The sequence below is a fragment of the Microcaecilia unicolor genome, unplaced genomic scaffold, assembly GCF_901765095.1.
Source record: "Microcaecilia unicolor unplaced genomic scaffold, aMicUni1.1, whole genome shotgun sequence".
Classification (NCBI taxonomy): Eukaryota; Metazoa; Chordata; class Amphibia; order Gymnophiona; family Siphonopidae; genus Microcaecilia; species Microcaecilia unicolor.
The window spans coordinates 464,204-485,232 of NW_021963593.1; positions in this window are offsets into that span (position 1 = coordinate 464,204).

Consider the following 21,029-nt stretch of genomic DNA (forward strand, 5'->3'; position numbering starts at 1 on the left):
TTATAGTAGTAGTAGCTTAAGAATATCTAGCTCAAAGCTATAATTTGTGGGCTTTGTGTATTAGATAAGTGTCCCTTTACATTATTTACCAATCCTCCACATTTAATATTTCTTGGGATGATTACCTCTGCATATGGGACAGATAGCACTTAGTCCTATGCCCAAATCAAAAGGTTTAGATGTATCATCTTTGTACAACATTAGGCCAATAGCTGGCATTCCTTTAGGCACTAAACTGCTTGAAATGCTTATAAGTAAGCTTTTGACTCTATGCCATCTGCACATGATCCTGTCTGACTCAATTTATTCTAATTAAGTCTTATGCTTGACTTACTTAATTTACAGATGAAGATTATGGATATACCGTGCAGATCTTTATCTGCCTTGATCTACTACTACTACTACTACTTAACATTTCTAAAGCGCTACCAGGGTTACGCAGCACTGTACAATTTAACACAGAGGACAGTCCCTGCTTGAAGGAGCTTACAATCTAAAGGACAAAAAGTGCAGTCAAACAAGATTGGGGCAGTCTAGATTTCCTGAATAGATGTATAATGGTTAGGTGCCAAAAGCGACATTGAAGAGGTGGGCTTTGAGCAAGGATTTGAAGATGGGCAGGGAGGGGGCTTTTCTAATTCCACTATATCATTTTTGAGATGTGGTGACCAGAATTACACACAATATTCGAGGTGCGGTTGCACCGTGGAGTAAAACAAAGGCATTACAACATCCTCATTTTTGTTTTCCATTCCTCTCCTAATAATACCTATCATTCTATTTGCTATAGTTCGGGTTCCTTTTTCACATATGCATCGGTCATCTGCCATTTGGATGGCTAGTCTACCAGTTAAAAAACCAGCGGACACAGCACATCGAGAATACAGATCATTTAACTCTACTCTCTGTTTTCTATCTTTTAACCAGTTTTTAATCCATAATAGGAACTACCTCCTATCCCATGACTTTCCAATTTCCTCTTGAGTCTTTCATGACGCACTGTTAGTAGTTAATTATACAAACCAGGGTATAATATCATGGAGATAATACCAGTGAAAGGATTGGCCCAAAAGTGTACTGAAATATATTTTTGTGTTAATATATGGAAATCATAAGGAAGTTCTCAGAGTATAAACTTACCCAAGCGAGGCTACACCGAAGTGATTTACGTCTCTAAGGGTGGACAAGCTTCTCGATCATAGAACTTCTCTTTGAATCTTTTCAATTTATATAAGCAAATGTACACCTGTGCTCTTAATTAATTTCAAATAATAAAATGAAATAAATGTTCACCTTCCTCAAAACTAAAGAACTAGTGGGTCAATCCTATCACTTACTCCAACTACCTCGAAACTCTCTTAATCTAAACAATGAACCAAACTCTTTCACTGTTTTCTATAATATAATAAATCCAGGCACTTAACGTTATATGGTCAGAGATGCCACGTCCACACTGGGTTCAGTCCATGTCCGTATACGATTGCCAGCTCTATCACGCGGCTTTCCAAACTGCTCTCCAATTATGTTAACTCGCTGTTGGACGAATCCTGTTGGAACTGTGGCAAGCTATTCAACATTACCACTCGTTTAAATGTGGTATTTGCATATAGACATTTATTAAATATTGGGGTGGGGGAAGAAATCATAAATAAAGATCATGGCAGGGGACATGGTCTGGGGCTCAGAAAAATATGTTTGCCTAGGGCCAATATAGCATTAAACTAGACCTGGTCCTCAGAAGGAGGAGACAAGAAGGATGTTGTAATACTTTAGGAAGAGAGGTGCAGACTGTCAGAGTTGTAGCTTCCAGTGTTATTCAAGCAAATTGTGATATTTAAATATTATTTTTCCTCTTTCTAGGTTTAGAGAGTCTGAGTGTCTGTGCAGTGACTCCCGAGGTAGATATAAATTTAGATAACCCCATACGTCTAAGGACTACTCTGATACTAAATCTCCCCATCTTCACACCCCCAACACTCTAATTATTACTCACTCCACATTCTCAAACCCTCCCAGGCACCATCCATGTGAGGATTCCTATGACTTTTGACTCTTCTTTTTATTCTTTACAGATTATTTGTATAGACTTGATGTTGGACAATTTATGTGTACCTAGGTAAGATTATAAGAATATTTTGAACATAAGAACATAAGCATTGCTGTACTGGGACAGACTGAAGGTCCATCAAGACCAGTATCCTGTTTCCAACAGTGGCCAATCCAAGTCACAAGTACCTGGCAAGATCCCAGAAGAGCACTGTCAGACACTTGTATTGTCCCTACCCTAACCTCTTTTTTGATTCTGTTTCTTCACCACCCTTTCTCTCCTTTCTTCTCTGCACCTTTATCCCTTCTAATTGCCTCTGCTCTCTACTCACCTCATCTCCCTGCAGTCCCCCACTTCAGCCCCCTTATCCAATCCTCAGGTCTGCAGTTATCTTCTCCTTCTCCCAGACCCCACATTAGATCCGACTAACTCCCACTCCTGCCTGAATCATTGCTGTATGGGAATTATGAACTGTTAAGTCAGTTCTTTTCACATTTACTTTAAATAATTCTGTCAGAATGCAGGAAAATTTAGTACTGAGGTACTGGTTTTTGGAACTATAAGATTTAAACATCAGGTTGATGCTACTACTGAATGGAATTCTTTACCAAAGTTAGGTAACTATGGATGGTTGTATAAGAAACTGAAGACCTTTTGTTAATCTTACTATTCTGTTCTATCCTGCTTCTGTGCAACTTCTTGCATTGTAAACTGCCTAGAATATCATGATGGGATTTGTGTGGTATATAGACTTGACATTAGATTAGATCTGCCACCATCGGCCCTTTTCTCCCATCCTCAACCCTAGCATCAGACCCTCTACCACCCTATCAAATGCAATCATGAGGTTCCTTTTCTCTCTCCTTCCCTCTATCCAGCATCTCTCCTCTGTTGGCTCAGCATCTCCCCTCTCTGTCCCCCTCAGTCCAGCATCTCCTTTTCTTAACACTCCCTCAGCAGTAAAAAGAACAGTGTTGTGCTGCCAGGTCTCAGGTCTAAATGCATGGCAAGTTTCCTCTCAGGTCCTGCCCACAAGGCAACAGGAAGTACGCATCCTTGGCCGGTCTTAGCAATTGGGGGGCCCTATGCAGACCCCTACCAGCGCCCACCACCATACGCTATTATCAGAGTGTAAAAGGAGGTTCAAAGCTCGCGGAACCCCACCTCTACCCATATTTTGATGTGCATCCACCACATTTCAGTAGAAAGTGATATACAGCAGCAGCGATTTTCATATCCAATCAGCTGATGAGCCCAGAGTCTCTTCATTGCTGCATCCTACCCTTGCAGAAACAGGAAGTGGCATCAAAAGGAAATGTAGATGCACATTAAGGTATGGAGTAGGAAGGTGTTCCGAGACAGGAGGACAGACTTCCAGAGATGCAAGGCCCCTAGGAGCATGGGGCCCTGTGTAACCACCCCCGTCGCCCCTGACTAAGACTGGCCCTGTATGAGTCCGATGGATCGGGACTTAGAAGAGACTTGTCGTACACTTGAATGAGATATCATGTGGCATGGTACTGTTCTTTTCAGCACTGATGCTTTCAGAGCAACAAGGAGGAACTGGGATGGGAGAGACAGACTGCAGAGGAGGGGGAGGGGAGGTAAAGGGGGGATGATTGACCACTGAGAGTTAGGGGAGGAGAATGACAGAGAGGCTTTCTGTTTTACAATGACTGAGGGGGCAATGCTCCCCTTACCTGCCACACCATGCAAATGTGCCCACCCCTTCAGGAAAAAAAATGCAGAACTCAGGGATGTGAATTTGTGACTTAATGAGGAAGGCAGATATGGGCATTGGCAGACTGAGTAGGGATTCGGCTACTAGGCAGCTGGTGGGGCATCTGCAAGTGTGATTAGATGCCTGGGGAAATTGAGACAAGTTGTAGAAGAGTGGGGCAGGGCTTGGAAGGTTTACAGACTCGGAATAACCTTCCTTGCAGGGTTGTGGTTTGCTTGACAAGTAGTTGGCAGTGGAGGGACTGTGTGTTGCTGCCACTGAGGTGATACCAGGATCTGAATAATGTTTTTTTAGTAAGCTGTAAGAGGAAACATTCTCCCCTGTATAGACTCCAGAACAGGCAAAATATTATTGATAACAACAACTCACTTGTCTCATCTTCGGTCCCAAATTTATCACAGAAATCCTTATTTTTATTTTCAAAATATCAAAACTTATCTTGTCATAATTATTTTAAAATTCATACTTCACATATCTTAAGGCTTCTTGATTATATATTTTGGACTTGAGCCAACATGACATGTTTTGCAAAGCTGTGTCAGGGCCCATCCTTGTTATTGCACAAAACATTCCTAATTTTGGCCCCATGTTCTGTCATCGGCGAGGGTTGGTGTGTGTTTTGTGTACAAACCTCAATCTATGTGTCTTATATTTACAGAACTAAATATGAGAGGAAATTATCACTTATAGATGCTCTGATATATTTGACAGCAGTGAGCTGTACTGTATTTTGAGCGACTGCAGCTGTTGTAAAGAAGACTTGGATGATGAGGTGTAGAGCGACGCTTCATGCTGGTGAATTTCCTCTTCCAGATCAGTAATTTTAGCAGTGTTGACTTTGTGGATGAATAGCTGATTACTTCCCCCTTAAGCCAGGATTTAAATGCGTCCCAGACTACTATAAAAGAGGGTACAGAGTCTTTATTGTCGTTAAAAAATTCAGCCGCCTTTTGGGAGATATGCTGTAGAAATAAAGCCTCCGACAACAGGGTGACCTTGAATCTCCATAGAGATGAGCTAGGCTTACTGGCTGTCCAAGCAAAGTCACAAGTTATGGCAGCGTGATCGGAAACTGAGATTTCATGTTTGGCAGGCCTGCAGTTTGAAGATCTATCCAAAAAAGGAACAATTGGAAAGTTGAAGTCACCCCCTATTATGGTGTGACAGGCCCAGAACACCAGTAAACCTGGTACTGTATGACTCATTAAAGGATAGTGACATTGAAAGGATAACACAGAAGGTCGGCCCTATGCCTTTTAATATGAATGAATGGTGCAAATGGGCCACTGATTCACTGGGGCCTAGGAAAGTATAAGAGAAAAACGTCTGACTTTGACAGACTTATGCACGTGGCTTTAGGACCCCACTATTTTAAAGTAGGATCTCTCACCCACCCATACCAGTTATTGAAAAAGGGTCTTGAGCAATTATTTCGCTGTACTCAAATGCAAGCACCCCTGCCAAATGACACACTAGAAGAATTTGCGCACAGATTGTGGGTGCTAGAAGCAGCCTTTCGAGACCAGGAGGGTTGGCCCAAAACAGAAGATTATGGTCAGACACATCATAAAGAATTTTTGTTGGAAATCCTTTCCCCCGAGATTACTAAACATCTCAGATTATTTGCTGAGGACCCCAAAGAAACTCCTTTTGACACGCTAATGCTTAGGATTGCATCTGTGTGGAAAACTCAGCCATCCCAGGTAATTACTGTGTCAGAAGCAAAGAAATGGCAAGCAGAAGGGCCCTCCCACAGCAATAGGTCAGGAAACTCAGGACAGGCCCCATGGAGAGGGCAGAGCAGAGGTAATTTTAGAAATTCCTCAGGCTACATCCCGTTTCATGAACTCAAAGCACAGACAGACCAGTTGAAACAGCAACAAATTAAATGGGAACAAGATAAATATACCATGCAGCTAGAATTAGACAGAATAAAAAGCGAATTGATAGCTGCCCAGGATAAGCAAGAAAAAAAGGAATAGGGATGTCCTGATCTCCAGAGTCCAAATATCAAACAATCCCAAGTATTTTGTGCCCAGCCTGACTCTTTTCACTTACCTGAGCATGCACTTCCAGCACCTCAGGAGAAGGGAAAGGAGACAGATTCAGAATATAAATTAAAGTTTGTGGCACCCTTGATTTTGGACACATGTGGACGCCCCAATGTGAACAGCAGGATAGGGGGTCAGGATAAATTAGCGTTGATTGACACAGGGGCTGGAATCAGTTTTACAAGCAAGGTTTCTCCCACTTCAGACCAGGAAAATGTGCAAACATATAAAATCCAAGGGGTCGATGACACAGTTACCAACTGTGTGGCTATCCCAGTTAAATGGGGTATCCCGGTGCAGATGCCACTATAGTAAGCACAGAAAAGGAAATAATTGGAATTGATGTCCTCAATATGGCTAATCTTACCTTGTGGCAATGTATTGGATCTGCAAAAATGTCTACAGTTTTGGTGCACGAAGCAATTCCCATGCATTTGGCCACACAATGCACAAAAGCTGACCAGCAGTATGATCTGAGTGTAATTCCCACAGAGGTTATAGACATCCCTGTCTGGGCCCAAGACAAACTAGAATGTGGCAGAATGTCCACAGAAATCCTGTTAGATCCTCCGCCACAAAAGCAATATCCAGTACCTCATCAGGCGATAGAACCCGTAGCTAAGATTATACAGGTACTGGAAGAGAGGGGCATAATTAGACTGATCTCCAGCATGGCCAATAGTTAAACCAGGAGGCTCCTTTAGACTGACCATAGATTTCCGCGCCCTAAATCAAGTATCCAAATCTGTGGTACCGGTGATAGCCTCATACCTGGCAATGATCTCTAAATTAAACCCCAACTGTAAATTTTTTTCTGTCCTAGACATTTCAAATGGGTTTTGGAGCCTGCCCCTGGCCCCAGAATGCCAGTACGAAACAGCATTCCAGTGGCTAAATAAACAGTACGCATGGACTGTGTTACCCCAGGGTTATAAAGATTCTCCATCCATTTTCCACAAATACATACAGGAAGCCCTAGCCCATGTGTCTTGTAGAGACAATATAATCCAATATGTTGATGACATTCTAATTCAATCTGAAACTGAATCTGACCACTGGGCCCATGTAAGAGAGATTTTAAAAGCTCTTTTGGAAGCTGGACTTAAAGTAAATCTATCCAAAGCTCAGCTTTGTAAACCACAGGTTTCCTTTCTAGGAGTCACCATTGGCCAGGAAGGGAAATCCATAGATTCTCAGAGAATAGATTTTATACAGAAATTACCTCTTCCTACAGACCAGAAATCCCTCCAATCATTTCTAGGGCTTACAGGGTTCTGCCATGGTTTTATGCACAACTATGCTGAAGTGGTATCAGTTTATTACTGAAATATGTAGCATATTTGCTGGATTATATATACACCAATATATTTGTGTATCTTTTAAAAATATATATTTGTGCAGCTGTTAGAGAATAGTTTCATTTCAAGCCCCTCTCTCTTCATTCCTTTTTCTGGGAACTTCTGAGAGCAGGGATAGTTAATTACAAACACTTAACAAACACAAAAGAGCTTCCTCTGCCCTCCCACCTAACAAAGGCATGACTAAGGTGGACACCTGAATAAAACAAAAGAACTGAGAGGAAGCATAAACAGGACATTTGCTTGTCAAAGGTATACCCTGCCCCTCTCATCAGCTTCCAGACATGTGCAGAAAGGAAGGACTTGTAATGTGTATCTGCCCCAGAGACTGAGCAGGACATCAAAAGAAAATCCAGACTGTAAGTCTGGTGATGTCATAAGACTCAGGGGTTGTGTGCAGACATGAGACCAAGATACCACAATGCTTTGCAAATGCCCAAGGGTCATGTGGAAACCAGGACAAAGATCCACATGGCATATCCTCCTGCAGCTTGCAAGATATAAAAGGACAAGCTGTTTCCCAAGAGACAGATTCTCTTCACTGCAAACAACTCAGATTCTCTTGGGACCTGCCTCCTCTTGGGACCTGCTGCTCTCTTTGGGGTCTGCTGATGCCTTGCTCCTGAAACATGTGCTCATCAATCAGCTGGACCACAGCATGCTTGTAACAAGGACTTGTAAGTTAACCTACCTGCTACTTTGTTCTATTTTATGCACAGATTATCTGTAAAGATCTCTTAAAACCTACCTCTCGTGTGCAATTGTATATTAAATCAACCTTTTTGGAAGCTAAATACGGTCTCTTTGTGTTCTGATACTTAATTTATTTAATTTATTGCAATTATCACCTTTGGTGATTGGTGGAGAAATTAATATCCTAAAACTTATAAATACAGCGCCTGCTCTTAAATTATAAACAGTGGCGAGTTGCTCTAGAGCTATTTTCCCCAAAATAAATCATTTCTTGTAACAGCTCCACTATACTCCCTGCTTAAACGTAAAGAATATATTTGGGAGGCAGTGACTAAACTCAAGCAGACTTTGACTTCGGCTCCTGTCCTTGCTCCCCCAGATCACAGGCAGAATTTTTTCCTATACCCAGTGGTTGGGGAGAACAGTATAGGAGCTGCCCTAACACAGCGCTTAGGAGGGACAGACTGGCCAATTGCTTTCTTTTCCAGAGTTCTCACTTCTCCAGAACTTAAAATGGGAACCTGTGAAAAACGTGTTCTGGCTGGATAGAATATCCCCTTTTCTTCCTACAGTATATATTGATGGCAGTAGCCAATGTGAGGGAGGAAGGAGATTAGCAGGGTTTGCAATTGTACAACTGGGCCCAGATAACAAAGTAATCCTGCAAAGGCAGTACAATACTGTGAACTGGCTTCCTTTGTGGCCTGTTTGCAGCATTATCAAGACTCTCACCCTGAAATACAGATAATCTTAGATTCAGGTTATGTATTCAGAAGTGCCATTGCGTTAAGCCACAACTTTAAATCCACAGATGGGTCCGTGGTAAAACATTCAACACTATGGGCTATGGCACAAGAACTCAGTGAAAAATTTCAGAAAGTTCATTTAGTGAAGGTGAAAGCACACAGAAAGAAAGGCCCTTTAGTGAAAGGAAACACTCTAGCGGATTCACCAGCGAAGGAAGCATGTCATGGTAGCCACGGCCACACGGTCCACTGATTACGATCAGGTGGTACCACCAGATTATTTCAGTACACTGCAGGAGAATGACGCAGAGCTTTCCAATCTGAAGCAGCTAGTGCAACAAACCCCAGATAACACTTACCAGCATACACCCTTTCTCACACTCACTATACAGAAAGACATACTGTGTGTGAAGAAGGAGGAAGGATTGGTTATAGCTATCCCCAGAGCGCAAGGGAAAGATTGGATGCATTGGGTTCATGGAGCAGGTCCCATGGGGCACCCTAAAACTGAAGAGATGTTGGTCTGGTGGCCAGAAATGAAACATGACATACAGGATCATGTGGCCTCCTGTGTGATTTGTGCTTCATTTGGGAGACAACCTAAAAAGAAAAGGGGACAGCTGATGAGAGCACCACAACGGGGACCATTTGAGAGACTACAGATAGATCATGTGGGCCCTCTCCCTTTAACAGCTAGGAAAAACAGATTTTTACTCACAGTAGTGGACTCTTTTCCCCACTGGGTAGAAGCTTTTCCTGTATCAGATCAAACTGCTAGAACCACAGCTGAGGTCCTAACTATGCAATTTTGTACACGTTGGGGAATTCCTAAGACTATTGAATCTGATAATGGTCCTGCTTTTGTTTCTCAGCTAGTCAAGGAATTGTTTGATTTTCTAGGCATAGAACAGCAATTGCACATTTCGTACCATCCCCAAGCAGCGGGGCAGGTAGAACGTATGAATCAAACAATCAAAGCACATCTCAGCCCTATGCTGAATCTGACAGGGAAAAATTGGGATCTGGCCCTCCCTTTGGTCCTTATGCGTATCAGAGCCAATGTCTGTAAGTCCACAGGTTTTGCCCCCTATGAAGCCTTAATGGGCAGGCCAATGCCTCGATGGGAAAACCTGTTACACCCTTTTCTCCCGGAGGATCAGACTGTAGTTCTTGCCTAAAAGAAATCCAGACCACTGTGCTGGCAAACACAGAAAAGTCTAGGGATTATCTGCAGGAGGTCATGCTCCTAAACCCTAGACCAAACCTCCCCTTTGGCACAGCAAAGTGGGATGGACCATACTTGGTTACAGATGCTCTAGGCCCAAGCCTATATCAGATCCTAAGGCCAGACAACCAGCGATGTTGGAAACACATCACTCAGTTGAAACCTTATGGATAATTAGTGGTTACCAGTTTTGTTCTCAGATTCCACCTGAAAACAGCACAGATGACTGATTCCTGAAAACAGCACAGATGACTGATTCCTGAAAACAGCACAGACGACTGACTCCTGAAAACAGCACAGTCGCTGCCCTCTGAACAAAAGATGTTTGAATAGTGGTAACTATAATAGCCACTCATAATGTATAGTATCTGTATAGTTGATACAAGCATTCAATAGTGATAATAATACTTAGTAAACATTAGTAAACATAAGTAAGTAATTTAGTTAGTTAGTATACTTTAATAATCAGTGTGCTTCTAGTATGGCACATTTTCTGTTTAGTGTGGTATGTGTTCTCCTTTACCCAAGTCTCATTACAGGAACTATCGTCCGAATATGCACAATTGGTTGGACCAATTGCACAGATGGGGTATATCGCTATCAAGAAATACCCCCACCATTCCCTGAAGGAAAAGACCTGGTTATCCTGAGTTTCTGCTCGGTGCAAGACAGACCAGTCTACTATTCCCTGAACATCACGCACGCGAAGTGGACTCCACCAATTTCCACTTCCCTAGACAGAACACAAGAATTGATCGCACCCCCAGAGAAATACTTTCTAGGCCCTCCTGCCTTGATTCTATACAATATTTCCTGTCAGGATAAAGGGACTTGGCAGATCACTTATATGTGGATTCAAAGTAATCAACAGCACATTACTGAGACTTCTTGCTTTTTTGATGTACTTTGTTTACCTACCACTCCTCCCCCCACCTCCCCTACCACTCAGATATTAATTTGTTCCAGGAGGGGAAACCATTTCAGATTAAATACGATGCACCCCATGATGTAGAATTCCACTTTCTTACTTGGCATCTGTATCCTAAAGTATTTCTAGTCACTACCAAATATCCAAACTGCTCTCAATTTGTTGCCAACCACAGACATATGCTTAATACATGGTTGGATATGCAGTCAGCCACACCCCCAGCGGGAATTATTGGACACCATTTTAGGGGGCACAGGAACTGTACTGGGAGCCCTTAATACAATTGTTATGGAAGTGCTCTGGAATAAGATGGGATCCACAGCACAACATGCTTCTGAAGGGTTTACATCACACCATATTATTAATGAGGCTTCACGCCTTAAAACACATTTCTATAATAAAGGGACACCAAACAGACCGGAATACAGTCTTAAACAAAAGAACACTTATTTCACCCCACAGGAGGGACAAAACTACAAGCTGGATAATTACATAGAAAGTTTCAGACATAGGGTGAAATCCCAACTTTCCAACAAACAAAAGAGAATCCTGTACAATCTTACCCCACCAGAAAGAGCGGCCATAAAAACCCTACAAACTAACGAACGCATTATCATCAAACCCGCAGACAAAGGAGGCGCAGTGGTAATTATGGACATACAAAAATACATTGAAGAGGAGCACAGACAGCTCTCAGACAATAAATACTACAGGAAACTAACTGAGGACCCCAACAGGCTTACACAAAACAGCTGAAAGACCTTATCAAAACATGTCCTACACAAGCGCAACCTCGCCTGAAGAAACTCATACCAAACCAGCCTGCTGTGGGCACATTCTACATGCTACCCAAGATCCACAAACCGGAAAACCCTGGCAGACCAATCATATCAGGTATTGGCACACTCACGGAAGAAATATCTGGATTCATAGAGGGAATTCTGAAACCTCTCGTACACAAAACTAACAGCTTCATACAAGACACCACAGACTTTCTGACTAAATTGAAAAATCAAGCAACTACCACCTAACACCCTTCTGGTCATGATGGATGTAGAATCACTATACAGCAACATTCCACATGCGGATGGCATAGCTGCATGTGGAAGACTCCTAAAAAAATCCACACTGGACCATCAATACTCACCAGAAACTATTACAAAATTAATCAAATTCATTTTAACTCACAACTACTTCGCTTTAACAATGATATCTATCTGCACATAATGGGCACTGCGATGGGCACCAGGACAGCACCCCAATATGCCAACCTTTTTATGGCTGAGCTGGAAGAGACATTTCTGAATACACACCAGACCAAACCTCTAAAATACTACCGGTACATCGATGAAATTTTTATGATTTGGACGGAGGGTGAAGAAACTCTGAAACAATTTTATTCTGCATTCAATACATACCATCCTACAATCAGATTCAAAATTGACTACTCCCCAGAAAAAAGTCAATTTTTTGGACACCACGGTCTCAATCAGTGATGGCTGTATACAAACATCCATATACAAGAAACCCACAGACAGATGCAGCTACCTCCATATCTCCAGCTTCCATCCTTCACATACAAAAAGATCCATCATTTACAGCCAAGCCACAAGATACCACCGTATCTGCTCTGACCCAGGGGACAGAGACAGACACCTTAAAAGCCTGACTGCATCCTTCAAACAGAAGGGCTACAACCCCAAAATAATCTCCAAGAATATTGCCTCCTCCCTCAAAACACCCAGGGAGAATCTGCTACAGTACAAAAAGAAAAAATCCACAGACAGAATCCCGCTTGTAGTGACATACAATCCAGAGCTGGAAAAACTGAGGAAAATCATAGATCTACAACCTATACTCCAGGAGGATGAATTACTGAAAGAGATATTCCCATCCCCACCAGTACTGGCCTTCCGACAGCCACCCAACTTAAAACACAAGCTAATCAGAAGTAAACTTCCATCACAGACTGAAAAGGAACAGAAGGGCACACTTCCCTGTAATTTATCCAGTTGCAAACTAAGCCAAAATATTTCACAGGACCCCACAGTTACCCACAAAGGAAAGATATTCAACATAAAGGGATCTTTCACTTGCTCATCTTCCAATGTGGTATATATCATTCAGTGTAAAAAATGTAACAAAGGATGCTATATTGGAGAAACAGGCCAGATGCTTAAGACAAGATTCAATTTACATAGACATCACATGAACAATACTGGTGCCAGTAGGGTTCCCACGCCTGTTGGTCAACATTTTACAGAACCAGGACACTGTACCAGTGACTTCACAGTGAGAATCCTGAAAGGTAACTTTAAAACCATACAAGAACGTAAGACCTTTGAAGTCAGAATGATTGAATATTTTAACACCCAACAGAAAGGACTTAACAAGGATCTGGGGTTCCTAGCCCATTATAAACCATAAAGCTGTATGTCTCTGTTGATCACCCTCCCCTCACCTATCCACACCCATCCTGTTAGAATATCAATGATATGCTTTGATGTCCCCATGCATACCTCCTACCCACCCCCATCCTCCCACCCTGTCAGACTGTCATAGTAATGCTTGAATGTTTTCACTTATATACACTGTCAGCTAGCACATTTGCTTATTTCCGATCTGAGGAAGAAGGGAGACCTTCAAAAGCTAATCAAGAAATGTATTAAGTTTGGACTTGAAAACGGCCAAAGACGGGGCTGGACGCACAGGCTCGGGAAGTCTGTTCCAGGCTTGAGGTGCAGCAAGACAAAAGGAACGGAGTCTAGAATTAGCAGTAGAGGAGAAGGGGACGCATAAGAGAGATTTATCTATAGAACGGAGTACCCGAAGGGGGAGAGGCGTAGGGAGAGACAAGAGTGGAGAGGTACTGGGGAGCGGCAGAGTGAATACACTTATAGGTCAATAAGAGAAGCTTGAACTGAATACAGAAACGGATAGGGAGCCAATGAAGTGACTTAAGGAGGGGGCTAATGTGAGCATAGCGACCTTGGCGGAAAATGAGTAGCACAGCAGAGTTTTGGACTGATTGAAGAGGAGAGAGATGGCTAAGAGGGAGGCCAGTGAGAAGCAGGTTACAATAATCAAGATGAGAGTGATAAGAATGTGGATAAGGGTTCTGGTAGAGTGCTCAGAGATGAAGGGATGGATTTTGCTAATGTTATAGAGAAAGAAACGACAGGTTTTGGCAATTTGTTGAATATGAGCAGAGAAGGAGAGAGAGGAGTCAAAGATGACCCCCTGATGAGACAGGGAGAATGAGAGTGCAATTCCACAGAAATAGAGAAAGGGGGGAGAGGTAGGTTTAGGGGGAAACATCTTCCTAGTTGTATTCTTAACATGAAATTCAAGTGTGAGATTACGATCAATGGTTACTCCAAGAATCTTCAAAGTGTCTGAGACAGGAAGGGAAAAGTTTGGAGTGATTATGGAGGTGAATTTGTTTATGTTGAATTTTTCAGTTGTATCAGTACTCTGGGATGAATGCCATCCGGTCCAGGAGATTTGCTACTCTTCAGTATGTAGAACTGCCCCATTACATCCTCCAGGTTTACAGAGAATTCATTAAGTTTCTGCGACTCGTCAGCTTCGAATATCATTTCCGGCATTGGTATCCCACCCAAATCTTCCTCAGTGAAGACCGAAGCAAAGAATTCATTTAATCTCTCTGCTACGGCTTTGTCTTCCCTGATTGCCCCTTTTACTCCTCGGTCATCTAGTGGTCCAACTGATTCTTTTGCCGGCTTCCTGCTTTTATGTGTTTTTGCCTCCAACGCAATTTTTTTTTCGAAGTCCCTCTTAGCTTTCCTTATCAGCGCTTTGCATTTGACTTGACAATCCTTATGCCATTTCTTATTATTTTTAGTTGGTTCCTTCTTCCATTTTCTGAACAATTATTTTAGCTCTAATAGCTTCCTTCACCTTACTTTTTAACCACGCCGGCTGTCGTTTGGGTCTTCCGTCCTCCTTTTTTAATACGCGGAATATATTTGGCCTAGGCTTCCAGGATGATGTTTTTGAACAGCATCCACGCCTGATGTAAATTTTGACCCTCGTAGTCGCTCCTCTCAGTTTTCTTTTCACCGTTCTTCTCATTTTATCATAGTCTCCTTTTTTAAAGTTAAATGCTAACGTATTTGATTTCCTATGTATACTTACTTCAAAGCTAATATCAAATCCAATCATATTATGATCACTGTTATCAAGTGGCCCCAGCACCATTACCTCCCACACCAGATCATGTGCTCCACTAAGGACTAGGTCTAGAATTTTTCCTTCTCTCGTCGGCTCCTGTACCAGCTGCTCCATAAAGCTGTCCTTGATTTCATCAAGGAATTTTACCTCCCTAGCATGTCCCGATGTTACATTTACCCAGTCAATATTGGGGTAATTGAAATCACCCATTATTATTGTGTTGTCCAGTTTGTTTGTGTCCCTAATTTTCTTTAACATTTCTGCATCTGCCTGTTCATCCTGGCCAGGCGGACGGTAGTACACTTCTATCACTATCCTTTTCCCCTTTACACATAGAATTTCAATCCATAGGGATTCCAATAAGTGTTTTGTTTCCTGCAGAATTTTTAATCTATTTGATTCAAGGCTCTCGTTAATATACAGTGCTACCCCTCCACCAATTCGATCCACCTTATCACTACGATATAATTTGTATCCCAGTATGACAGTGTCCCACTGGTTATCCTCCTTCCACGAGGTCTCAGAGATGCCTATTATATCTAATTTTTCATTTAGTGCAATATATTCTAACTCTCCCATCTTAATAATAAGGCTCCTGGCATTCGCATATAGACATTTCAAACTGTGTTTGTTGCTCCTATTTACATCATGCTTAGTACTTGACAGTATTAATTTGCAATCTTTTGTCTGAATATTAGTTTTATTTAGGGACACCTGATCTACTACGGTCTCTTTTGCAACCTCACTATCAGGATACCCTATCTTCCCTGTTTTGCTGATATCTTTGAAAGATACCTTCCCCCCCATTTCTAGTTTAAAAGCTGCTCTATCTCCTTTTTAAATGCCGATGCTAGCAGCCTGTTCCCACCCTGGTTAAGGTGGAGCCCATCCTTTCGGAATAGGCTCCCCCTTCCCCAGAATGTTGCCCAGTTCCTAACAAATCTAAAACCCTCCTCCCTGCACCATTGTCTCATTCACGCATTGAGACTCCGGAGCTCTGCCTGTCTCTTGGGCCCTGCACGTGGAACAGGTAGCATTTCAGAAAATGCTACCCTAGAGGATCTGGATTTGAGCTTTCTACCTAAGAGCCTAAATTTGGCTTCCATAACCTCTCTCCCACATTTTCCTATGTCATTGGTACCCACATGTACCAAAACAGCCGACTCCTCCCCAGCACTATCTAAATTCCTATCTAGGTGATGCGTGAGGTCCGCCACCTTCGCACCAGGCAGGCAAGTCACCAGGCGATCCTCACGTCCACCAGCCACCCAGCTATCTATATGCCTAATGATCGAATCACCATCTACAACAGCTGTCCTAACCTTTCCCTCCCGGGCAGCACTTGGAGACATATCCTCGGTGCGAGAGGATAGTACATCACCTGGTGGGCAGGTCCTGGCTACAGGAGTACTTCCTACTTCACCAGGGTGATGCTCTCCTTCTAGGAGACCTCCCTCCTCCAAGGTAGCACAAGGGCTACCAGACTGGAGGTGGGACTTCTCTACAAACTAAACTAGATCCTGCAGTGCCTGCTAGATTCTATCTGTTAATGCTGTGGTACAAAGTTTTTAAAACTAAGTGGAAAAGACTATGGAGATTAGTTGATAAAATTTGCTTTTTATATTTTTATTTTGCCTAACACTAACCTACAATTTCTCCTTTAAATCCCAATCTTTAAGTTCCCAAAGCACAAAGCAGAATAGCGTTCACTTACCAGAGAAATGTCCTCTTCTCTCGGAACTTCTCAGGGTGCCTGGTTGGTGTCCTGGCATATCAGTGGGACCAGTGCACTTCAAATGCTGGCTCCTCCCACGTCCAAATGGCTTGCATTTGGGTGTTTTTGACATGGACGTCTTTGGTTTCGAGAATCGTCGAAAGTCAAAGATGTCCATATCTAGGGACGTCCATAGTATTTTTGAAACAAAAGATGGACGTCCATCTTTTTTTGAAAATACGGTTTTCTCCGCCCCCGGATTTGGACGTTTTACAAAGAGAGGCATAATCGTACGTCGCCGGCAAAATAGGTCGCCGGCAATCTATTTTGGCGGCAGCGTAAGAGCTGGCCTGAACCGTATTATTGAAACAGATGGCCGGCCATCTTTTTTTTCGATAATACGGTGTTGGCCAGCCAAATGCCTTGGAGTTCACTGGGGTTGAGATGGCCGGTTGTGTTTTTCAGCGATAATGAAAAAAACTGCCAGCCATCCCGAACCCACTGAAATCCAAGGCCAGGGCCGGTCTTAGCAAGTGCGGGGCCCTATGCAGACCAACTTAGTGGGGCCCCATCCTAGCCCCGCCCCACTGTAGCTCCGCCCCACCATAGCTCCGCCCCCACCATAGCTCCGCCCCATGGATAAGATTATTCCATTTTTAGAAAATTTTTTTATTTATGAAATTTCAAATAAAGACAAATGAAGCTAAACTTGTACAAAAAAACCTGATTGAAATAATAAGCACAATGCTATCATGAAACCTCCCATCCCCAGAAATTATTCAGTTCAAGTCCACTACAATTAGTAGTTCCAATTCTCATAACAAAGGAGAATAAAGGAAAAATATTAAGAAAAGATTCAGTACTTTCAAATTCCCCTATTACTCTGTAACCCATCAAACCAGAGAGGCAAGTAGCCAAAAAAGAGGTAAGTGCAAGGTTCCCATTAAAGACAAAACCACAACACATTTACAGTACCAAATGTTTCCATAAATCAGGTATATTACAGATAGACCGACTGTCCTAAATCTAGTCCTCCTGCTCCTGAGTGTGCTGCTTTGAAATCAGCTCCCCCTGCTGCCGCGAATCTTCCATGAAGAAGGAAAAATTGACTTTTGTGCTTCCATTTCCTCAACTAGCATATGACCATGTAAATTGACCAACATCTGAAGGACTGTTATTGAAAAAAAAATACCCATTAGTGTGTCTAGTGAAAAAAGGACTACCATAGATGGTTCTCGCTGGCCTTCAGCCAGAGAGCTATGTGCTTCATGGGTTAGGAGAACTTGAGGCCCGCGGCTGCAAGGGTGAGGGCCTTGGGCCAGGGCTCCATATTATCTTTGGTCCCTCCAGGCACTGCTCCTTAGAAGAAAAGAGTCAAAAGGGTCCACTGTCTGTCTGCTCAGAGGTCTAACAGGGGCTGTCCTCCCTTCCGATTCCCAAATCCCAATTGTGAGAGGAAATATACCAGCTGAAACAGACCTACAAAACAATACTTATAAATTAACCTTTCTTGCTCTCTCTTCTGCAAAGGCTCTCAATATTTTGTTGAACTTTAATTTTTTAGCTTCTTCACTTTCTATGGATAATATTGCAAGGCTGGTCAGTCTATCTTGGAGCATGTTTGACCTTAGATATGATTTGATCAATTTTAATTTGGAAAAGCTCCTTTCCCCTGACGCTACTGTGACTGGAATAGTCAAAAATATGCATAGAGCAATAAAAAAGTGTGGAAATCCAGTTGCTCTCTCTTTCACTGCAAGGAATTCCAATATTTTCAATGGCTTTCCAAAAGACGAAGAAGGAAGAATTGGCTTTAGTGCTTCCATTTCCTCAACCAGCATATGACCATCTAAATCTGAATTGACATCATCATCATTTTCCTGAATGAGGTTGACATCAGTTAGCGCAATTTCCAAATCCTCAGCATATTTTTGTAATTCCTGTTTTGGAATTTGTTGAAATGTACTTAAAAAGCCAAATAAATCAAAAAAAATTTTCAGTTGCTTAAACCGTGGCTCCAAAGACTGCATAGCTTTGTCTAAGACTTGGTTGAAGCAATTTATCTTGTAAGCTTCCTTGGGATCAGTAATGGGATTATCAGCAGACTCATAAATAGTGTCGTTTTCTTTTTCGCAGTCGGTTTGTCTGGAATTCTGGAGTTACCTCCAAGTCATTTGCAAGCTCAGTTGCACCAACCAAGACTTGTTCAAAGCCATTTTCTCTGTACTGTTTCAGCCATTGCAAGAGCTTTTGAAATGAAGAAAGAGCTTGACAAGATCTACTGTTTTACTCTGTAGCTCTTTGCTGACAAAATTAACTTGAAACAACAAGTCATACCAGAAAACCAAAGAAACAATGAATTTGTAATCTTTCATTTGGTTATCTAATGATTCAGCTTCACTCCTTGCCTGTGGGTCCTCTGATGCTTCAGCTATTTCTATCAGTGCATCATAGAAATTGCCAGCTTGATACCTTACAGCCCTTACACTTTGTTTAGACATAATTCTCCCTAGGCCCACCCAAAATTTGTTGTCTGGCTACGCCCCTGCGACCCTACCCAGCTTCTTAAGTCATACACTCCCAAAAGCTGTCTCTGAAAAGTAAGAATTACTGTTTCCATTCCTGATCTGTTCTATATGACCGATCAGAGTTAAGCCAAGAACGCAATAGCTCAAGCACTGAGAATAAGGAGCTCTCATGAGCCAACTTTTCAAAATGATTGAGGTTGCTTACACTCAACACAAATGAATGCTCCCTTGTCAGAATAACAGCATTTGCTCACTTTTGGGGATGCTCAAGCAGCCACAGAACTAGTACCTACTATCCGGAACCTGAGCAACTTGATCCAACGTATGTTAGTCAAATAAAATCTTAGCTTTGCTAACAGAGTGTGATTCTTGACCTTTTCCTAAAATCACAGTGGAGGGGCTGAGCCCTTTTGGATGAGACTGAGAATCTCCAGGGCAGGCGGTTCACCTGATAGCACCAAAGGCACACTCATCATTATCACACACAATCATTATCAAAGTAGAAAGATTAAGCGTGCAAAATAAAATATTCAGCAGCATTCTGTGATTCTTGCAAAGAGATGAAGCTCTTCATTTCAGCATACAAAGTGTTCTTCGTTTTCTGTTAAGGCCTGTCCGTTGCATTTATTCTGAGCAGTGGAAAGGAAATGGGGTGATGCCATTGCAGTAAGGTGGTCTATGGGCTTTGTGAATGTAAAAATGTATCCAACTGGGATGGAAAAAAAACTAGGGTGGGGGGGGGGGGGGGTAGGCAGGGAGCTTTTTTATCAGCAAATCCAGATTAGGTTGCTACCACTGAGATCAATAAACACATGGCAGGAGAGGAGACTCAGGAGAGAAAACAGTGATGTGTGAAATTGTGGACATATAGGCTTATTCTGAGTTCTGTTAAATCTACCACTGAAAACTAACTGGACACTGATACATTTCCTTGACTGAAAATGTCTGTTAGATTAGAAGATGCCAAATAGTCAATGTCTACCACATTTCGTCCCTCTCCAAACTAAAATATTAATATAAAGCTGGCTTTAAATATCACACAAATAGTAGAGTAACAGGGATTCAAATGTACGACTAAAAGTTACATGATGAAACTCTCCTAATATACAGCAACATGGGAAACTGAAATTCACTGACTTCAAAACACAGCCATGCAACCTGCATTTCAGTCTGTATAATAAACTTGGACAAACAACCTCTCCCACCCCCACCCACCCCCCCTGCGGATTATTAAAAAAAAAAGTCTGTGAGTGCCTGAATGACTGCCTACCTGCCTGCCTCCTGCTCACCTCCGAGGAGTCGACCACGCCACGCTCTCCAAGCAGCTCTTTCTCTTCCTCCCGCTTGGGCCGCTCAGATTCCCGCCCGCCCTCGAGGAAACAGGAAGTAATCATCAGAAGGCGGGCGGGAAGGCGCGTGAGCTGCTGCTGCACTGTGTCTTTTCCGGGGCGGGACTTGCTTTCGTCGACGTCGTCGTCCTGACTCCTGGCCTGGGAGTGGACTGGGAGCTGTCGTCGGGCAGGCTCAGCGAGGGGGGGGGCGGGAGCGAGCGTCACGTCAGAGGCAGGCATTCGCGAGCAGCGGGTGGATCGGATCACCCTCAGGATCATGTTGCGAGCGAGCAGAGCAGCAGCCGGGTTGAGTCTCGGAGAGGCAGAGGTGAGGCGCGCCGCGCGGGGCCCCCTTAAGCGCGGGGCCCTATGCGGCCGCCTTGGTCGCCTCTGCCTAGGACCGGCCCTGTCCAAGGCATTTGGTCATAGGAGGAGCCAGCATTTGTAGTGCACTGGTGCCAGGACACCAATCG